The sequence below is a fragment of the Crocodylus porosus genome, unplaced genomic scaffold (assembly GCF_001723895.1).
Source record: "Crocodylus porosus isolate Cpor-Errol unplaced genomic scaffold, CroPor_comp1, whole genome shotgun sequence".
NCBI lineage: Eukaryota > Metazoa > Chordata > Crocodylia > Crocodylidae > Crocodylus > Crocodylus porosus.
Genome location: NW_017728943.1, coordinates 86289947 through 86298363, shown reverse-complemented (window position 1 = coordinate 86298363; position 8417 = coordinate 86289947).

Sequence of the window (8417 nt, the reverse complement as noted above, 5' to 3'; positions counted from 1 at the left end):
AGTATCCACTGATGGCAGTAGCCAGCCATGCCTAGGAAGGTACGCATTTGGGACACAGTAGTTGGTATAGGGATTTTAAGAATAGCTTCTATTCTGGAAGAGGAAAGCAGTCGTTCTCCAGCAGAAATATCATGACCTAAATAGCGGACACAAGGAAGACAAAGTTGTAGCTTTTCTTTAGATGCCTTATGGCCCTTTAGGGCAAGAGAGGTGAGAAGAGTTAAAGAATCAGTTTTACAGGCTTCAAGGGAGGTAGATGCCAAGAGCAAATCATCAACATATTGCACAAGCACAGAATTTTCTTTAAATATTATGTCATCTAAAACTTTCTTCAGAATTTGAGGAAAAAGAGAAAGGCATTCATTATAGCCCTGGGGCAATCACATCCAGGTATACTGAAGTCCTTGATAGGTAAATGCAAAGAGAAACTGGCTATCAGGGTGTATAGGAATAGAGAAAAATGCAGAACACAAGTCAACAACAGTAAAATAACAAGCATTAGGTGGAATACAGGACAAGATAGAAGCTGGATTTGTTACAACAGGAAAAGTAGGTAAAACTGCAGAATTTACTGCACAAAGGTTTTGTACAAAGCGATAGGTATTCTTTCCAGGTTTTTTTTTTTACAGGAAGAATAAGTGTATTTCAAGGGCTCTCAGTTTGGACAATGATACCTTGCTTTAAAAGGGTAGTTATAACAGGGCGTATCCCTTCTTCAGCTTCTGGAAGTAAAGGGTATTGAGCAACTATGGGTAAAGGCTGGGTTTAATCTAATTTTTATAGGCTGGGCATTATGGATTTTTCCTACTTCATTAGCATGCTGGGACCAGAGAACGGAGGGACAGCTTTTAAGATTTCTTCTTGCAGCACAGAAAGATCAGGGAACTCAGGCTCAGGAGGTGAGCTAGCTAAAGCGGCAAGTACAGCCATTTCATTATCACAGGGGAGATCTAAATAAACAACATTAGGAGAGCAATAGATAGTACAGCTGAGTTTACAATGCAAGTCTCTGCCTAATAAATTAACAGGAGAAAAGGACTAATGAGAAAGGCATGTTGATCAGAAACAGGACCAAGAGAAACATGTAATGGTTGGGAAACAGGATGAGGAATTATTTGATTTGAAATTCCTACAGCGTTTACAAACAGCAGAGAAGAGGGGAGTTGTGGAAAATTCTTCAGCTCGAACAGTATAGCGGCTTGCACCAGTGTCTACTAAACATTTTGTAGAAATGCCATTTATCACACAGGAAATGAAGGGATCATCTTGATTAAGTGGGAGAAGCAGGGCTGTGATGATGTTACTATTCCTCAGTCTGGCCTAACTGGAGTCTCCCCGATTCGGGACAGAGAATTGAGTGAGAGGAGGTGGTGGCTGGTTAAATGTTGTCCCTGGCTGGCCAGGCCAGTGAGGACATTGAGCCTTCCAGTGTCCTGGTTGGCCACGATAATGACAACTGTCATTATTTTGGGACTGAAATCCTCCTCATCCCAACCCACGACCACTTCCCCTGCCTCTGAACTGTCCTTGATGGAAAACTCAGCTTCTGCCCCTGCCTAAAGTCTGTAATTGCAATGACATTAGCTTAGTTTCCGTGGATTGCTTTTTCTTTTCCTGGCAGGTTGTACAATGACTTGCAATGGTGACTAGTTCTGCAAGTGACTTAGTCTGCCAACCCACAGCAATTGTGCACAACTATTCCTGGACTTTAGAAAGAAGTCCATGGACAAAGGTGGAAGCAACTGCTTCTGCGGCGGTTTCAGCTGCATTTTCAATGCCAGAATGTCTTTCAAACACTAGTTTCAAGCAGTCCATGTAGTCTGCTGGGGATTCTCCTTTATTTTGTTTACAGTTATGTATTTTGGCCCAGTCAGTTTTCTGGGGCAAATTTTAAGCACAGCCTCAAAGAGGCAACTTCAGGCATCTGCTAAGTGATCTCCTATTCCGGGGTCTTGAGTAGGCCAAGTAGCCTGTGTGATGAGGTGATTGCGGACCTCAGAGGGCAGAACACTTCTCATTAATTGGTTCAAATCTGCCCGTGTTGGGTTACAACAATGGATTACAGTTTCCAATTCATCTTTAATATTCTGGAGTTCCTCTCTGATGTTGGGAAATTGTTTTACAAGGTTTAGGAGATCTCCTGGGGTCCAGGGGACAGGGACTGTGATTGTAGTTTCCCCGTTTGTACCTTGCCCTGGAAGTTGACGTAAAGGCATAAGTTGAGCCTTTTTAGGCTGGGTACCAGACCTTAAACAAGAGGAGGGGGTTGAGATTTCAGGAGACAGACGCCATGCCTCCGGTGGACATGGGCATGCCCCAGGGGCAGGTGACAGTTGTTGAGTGATAGTTTCCTGGTGAGGTGGGATAATCCTGCTGGAAGAGTCTATTTGGTTACTTTGGAATTCTTCAGGTTCATATTGTGCCTGGGACTGATATGGGGGTGGCACATTAAGTAAATCAATTATATCTTCTGCAGATTCATTCTCAGTTATTTGTGGATAAAGTTGTTTTGGTGCTGATGGTACTATTGATAGGTGGCCCCCTTTTGGTGCACTTTTCTGTTTTAATTCCTTTATCTGAGATTTCAGTTTCTCTTGGGAGTCCTTAAGACTCCGAACCTGAGATTCTTGATGTCTTTTGAAAGCTTCTTCATACCAATCAAAAAATGTGTCCCATTGAGTCTGTGGTATATTACTACCTCTTAACTCAAGATCTCTGCAGAGATGAACAATTTTACTTAAATCAAATGTTCCCTCCAGGGGAAACTGCTAGCTAAAATAATCTCTTGTATACCAATTCCATTTGCCTAGAAACTTACAGCTTTTATGGTCATAGTGTGTGTACATGCACAATGCTGGAGTCCCTTTTGGTGGAGCCGGTATGTCTTTAGACTCTCCACTACCCATATCTTTAAACGCAATTAACACAGGTCTTTCATACAGGAATGGCTTATTCAGGGTGTCTGATCAGGTTGTGAGATTTGCTAGTGGCACAGAGACGCTGTGGAAAATGTCCAAAGACAAGACTCCACTGCAATAACAGCATGCAATGCCATTACTCATGGTTAGATATGGCTCATTTATGAGGGTGGCAAAAGGGTAAACCTGTTGACTGGGTCATGAGGTTCCAGTTGGGCCCCCTTTCATTCAAAACTGCCCTTCTGGACAGCCTTGGGGCGGCTGAACCCAAGCTTAGTCCCAGACCTGGTCAGTGACTAATGTTTCTCAATTCATCTTCTCAATTCACACAAGGGAATTTCTGCATTGAGGCAAGAGGTTCAAGAGCATTTCTTTAGTCTCAGCCTTGGTCAATGCTTATCGTGGAAAACACTCACACTCTAAGCATTTCCACCTTGCACCCTTGCTTTCGAAGAGCACACAGAACAAATCTGTTGTCTTGGGGGTGGCTGCACAAGGTTTCCACTCCTGGCCTCAGAGAGACCTCATAGTTCTTTACAGACCTTAACTCAATTCACATGGGTAAATACTTTCATTGACAACAGCAGCACAGAGTCTTTAACCCTAACTCTTTCTACTCACAGTTACTACTTACACAGTGGGTCTGACAGTTCTGGCAGAAAAAAGTTTGAATAGGGTGAGCCTCAAGCAGTGAATCAGGAAGACACAGAGACAGCCCCTCACTGAAAAGCCCCAATAGAGATTTCAAAAGGTCTCTTACCTTGGTTTGGTGCCAGAGCTTCAGTGAAGAGATGTCCGTGTCCCAACTGATCACCTCGGGCATCTGTATCCGAGTCATGACACCAAATTGTGGAAGAAATCAAACTTTGCGTTGAGGTTGAATCAGAACTGGCAGAGCCAGCTTTTCTTAATTAGGGTTATACTGTGATCACAGGGAGGATTTCAGACAGCAAGGGGAATCACCCACTTGTCTGTTTCAAAGGAATCCTCCTACTCTATAAGTTTTCAAACATATTTATACTTAAGACAGATAAAGAGAGGGAAAAAATATCACCTTGGACATCTGTGCACAGGGTAATAAGGCATGCAGGATTTCTTATCTCAGAACATGTAACTGAAATAAGCAGTATCAGCTTCTCTGGTCTTTGTCTGTTTTCTTAGTCAAGCAGGACAGAAACCTGACCAAATCTACTACTACACCTTCATATCCTAGAAGTGAATGTGTGGCTAAGATGTGGTGTCTATGTGAAGACTTCAGCTTCTTTGAACAGGCAAATGTTCTTCGGAGGAAGACTTATATAAAGAGATGGGGTCCATGTGATAAGAATGAGAATTTTTGGGTGCTTTCTGACCAACCTAGTAAGGAGGCCTTTAAGCTAGGTTCCACAGAGCACAGCGATCAAAATCCTTGAGAAACAAAGCACACAGTTCAGAGAGGAAGGACTCAAAGAAGCATCCTATAAAGGGCCAAAGAGCTACAGGATTGCAACAAGTGGTGCAAACAGTAAGAGGGTAGGTCAAAATGCAAAATATGTCCAATTCATGTGGACAAATTTGTGAAATATAGGGAATAAACAAGATGAGCTGGAATATACAGTCTATGAAAATAACTAGAATCTAATTGGCACCACAGAGACATGGCGGGGCAGTTCTTATGACTGGAATATCAACATTTAGGGTTATATTCTGTTTTGGAAGAACAGGGCTGGGCGAAAAGGTGGTAGTGTTGCCTTGCATATAAAAAATACATGTCCTTGTTTCCTAGTTCAGAAGGAAGAAGACAGCAGAGCAGAATATATTTGGGTGCTGATGAAAGGTGAAAGATACAGCTTCTGTATAACCCAGACAGTGTCACCCAGGTAATGTAATTTGGGGTGAGGGTGTGTCACAGGAGCACCAAGGTGTCCTGTGCCATGTAAGTGAAGGTAACAGAGCTGTCAATCAGCAGGGCAGCTCAGCTGTCGGTTGCCATCACAACCAAGCAGGTCAGGTGGCCAGAAGGGGGCAGGGCCGGGCCTTTATAAACAGCCCAGGCTGGAGCCTGAGCAGCAGTTCCCTTCTGGTAGCTGCATGAGTGTGCAGCTTGGGTGGAAGGGCCCAAAGCTTTATTCACCCAGTCCTCCAGATGTGTTCCTCCAAAACCACCCCTTTACCATACCCCATGCTTCACAGGTGGTATTCAAACATTGTCCCTCTGAGGCCTTGATCTAGTTTGGCCTCCTGTTGTCACTGGGCCCTTGGCTCCTGTCTGCATGCCCTCACTGGCACTGGGCTCTCCGTAGCCCTGTCTTTGCACCCTCACTGGTGCTAGGCTCTCTGTAGCCCTGTCTGTGAGCCCAGGGGCTGAATGTGGGGACTGAGCTATGACATTTATTATTCCTTGCCACAAGTTGCCACGTGAGTGATATGCATTTGGTGAATTATATGCATTCAGGATGAGGAGACAAAGTCTATCTAAAGATGATGCAACAGAGACAGTGAATATGGGCCTCTGCTGGCAAGCCTTACTTTAGAGGATGTTACTATGAGGAGTGTGGCAGAGAAGGATTCTAATCTAAACAACAGTGGGCCAAACTAGCAACATGTGCTCTCACACTGTGTCAGAATGATGCTCCTAGAGCTGGTGCAAGACTGGAATATATTACAAACTATACCAGCAGTACCAAAACAGTCACCTTGCGGAGCAATCTTTATGACAAATTTGAGCGTAATTTTTGCATTACATTTTTGTTTTACCACTCAACAGATAAGCAGAAGGTGATTAACAGGTAAGCAGAAGTAGAATTACTTAGTGATCCAAAGGAAAGTGTATTCTTCCATAAACCTTGCAGTATTTTTTTTTGTGAAAAGTTACTGTAGCATGGCGTGGTTCATTTACCTCACAGTGCTTCATGTTGGCTAAAGGTTGGGGGCATTAATGATACTGGGAGCCCAAGAAATGATGCTAGTGTTTTTTTTTCTTTCCTATAAGTTCCATTATAATAAAAATGCCTGGTCTTCAAACCTTCCCAGTCTTAACTCACATGGTGCCACCAGCTTGACTAAAGAGTCTTAGGTACTGTGGGAAAAGGGCAGGAGAGAAAATAATAAATATCTTGTAATGTGGGAGAGTCAAGAAGCAGAACCCAGCAAGTTAAATTAGCTGTTGTGTAGCTGCATAAATAAAAAGTAAGGGATAGAGGAGGTTGTATACTTTCTAGTGAAGCTTCTGTTCTTGAGCAATAGGTAATTAGGTTCATAATTCAGCTGGTGGAGAGAGGCTGAATCAACCTGTCAGGACCCTGATTACCTGAATGAAGCCTGAATAAATCCCACTGTACAGATGCATTATAATATATAATCTAACAAAAACTGAGAGTGGTTCCCACCACAGCTATGACCCATCTATATTCTCCAACTGTGATTCAAGGCAGCTCCTACCTCTCTAGGACATGTCTGCTTTTGGATTCTCTGGGTCAAGAAGATTTGTGCTTATAATATCAAGAGAGTCATCAATGAAAATGAATACAGTGAAAAATATCTGCAGCCTCTGCATGCTTTCCCAAAGGTCCCATTTTATCTTTCATACTATTAAACCCAGACAAAATATCTTTTCTTTAATATGGCATCACCTTGCATCCTGGATGCACCCCTTCTCTTTCATTTATTCAGATTGTGAGTTACATATTTGCTGTAAGAGCTAGGAGTCAGAAAAATCTGTATGTGCTGCGCTTCCCAAAGAATGATGAAATTTAGGCCTCCAGTCTGGGACCACCCTGAAACACAAGGCCTGGCAGATGCGGAACTGAAATCACAAACATTCATTTTTCACTAGTGTTTAAACTGGTGGTGACATGCAGTTAAGATGACCACACCAGTAGTAAGAGGATGAATGTAGGGGTGTCTACACATGTACGTTGAGGCTTTTCCAATGTGCTGTAATTACAATATGTTGGAAAAGACTTGATCTGCACACCAGCAGACTCCAGCATCCCATGTATCAGCATCCCCACACTGAAAAATGGTGGTGGGGTGCTTTAATTAAAGCCCACCTCCCTCCCCACACACACACCTTCCAAAGCACATGTATAGACTTACCAAACACCAAAAGTGATAGAACAGGTAGCCAGCAAAATTGTAGAACAGACGGACTTTGGTGATTCAGAGTCACGCCAAGATGGAGATTCAGCCATACCTACTCAGCTGTGGATTAATTTATCCCTCATCTCAGTAAAACTGAGTAGGTTTAACAATGTAAATTAAAATGCCAGATTATTTTTTTAAAAATCTTGTTTCTTAATGCAAAATATTTAACACAAAATAGCACAAGTTAAATCACAACACAATTCAACAATAGGAAATCCCTCAGTGGAGGAAATGCAATATATAATTAATTGCATGTTATTTAACCTGCAGATACCAGAACTATTGTGTCCACAGGATATAGAAACATGCTTGTGCTTTTTTTCTATAATGTTGTATATATCATACTTCACCCTTATAGTCTGCCCACAGGTGAAAATAATCCAATATGTAATTAGGGATTTGGAAGTAGTAGCTTCTTTTCTCCTACTGCTTCTTGAACAAGAAACAAATATTTCTTAGGCATTTTTTCTCAAGCTCTTTAGCAGAAGTGGTTTGTATCACCCTGTTTTGTGATTCACAATTCTTCAACTTCTCCTATACTTGTTAGCCTTTTTTTTCCTGTTCCCTGAACAGTTATTCAATAGTATCATTAAAAAACTGGAATTAACCTACTTTTTCCTCAATATTTCCTTAAGCTATCTAGCATCCAAGAGATCTACAGACAAACACACCTATATATTTTGAATGTGTAGTCACCAGGGCGCACACATTTATCCACAACAACTCACCACAATTAAATGGTTGGGAAGGGAAATTAGAGGTAAAATGATGTAGCCATTATCTTTCACTGAGATATTCATAGGTGGATGGATCACTGTACCCAATGAACTTCAGGAATGATCCTCTCTATGAAGAACTGAGATAATATTTTGTAATAAGATGTTGTATGCATGTAAAAAAGTACATTTTGTACATTTTATATTAAGCCATTTCTTTGAATTAAAGAGAAAATAATGGCCTTCTGCCTGACTTCAGAATAACACAGCTAACTACCTTTGATCTAAAGGTCATAGAATCATAGAATCATAGAAGTAGGGTCAGAAGGGAACTTGTAGATCTTCAAGTCCTACTTCCTGCCTGGGCAGGAGAAAAACTGGGCTCAAATGATTCCAGCCAGGTCAGTACCAAGCCTCCTCTTAAAGACCTCAGGGTAGGAGCCAGCACCACTTCCCTAGGAAGTTGGTTCCAGCTCCTAGCCGCCCTAACTGTGAAGTAGTTCTTATAGATGTCTAATCTAAACCTACTCTCCAGCAACTTGTGGTCATTATTCCTTTTTATGCCAGGGGGTGCTAGGGGATACACATTCTCTCCCAAACCCTTCTGGTCCCCCCTAGTGAGTTTATAGACTGTCACCAGGTCCCCCCTCAGCCTTCT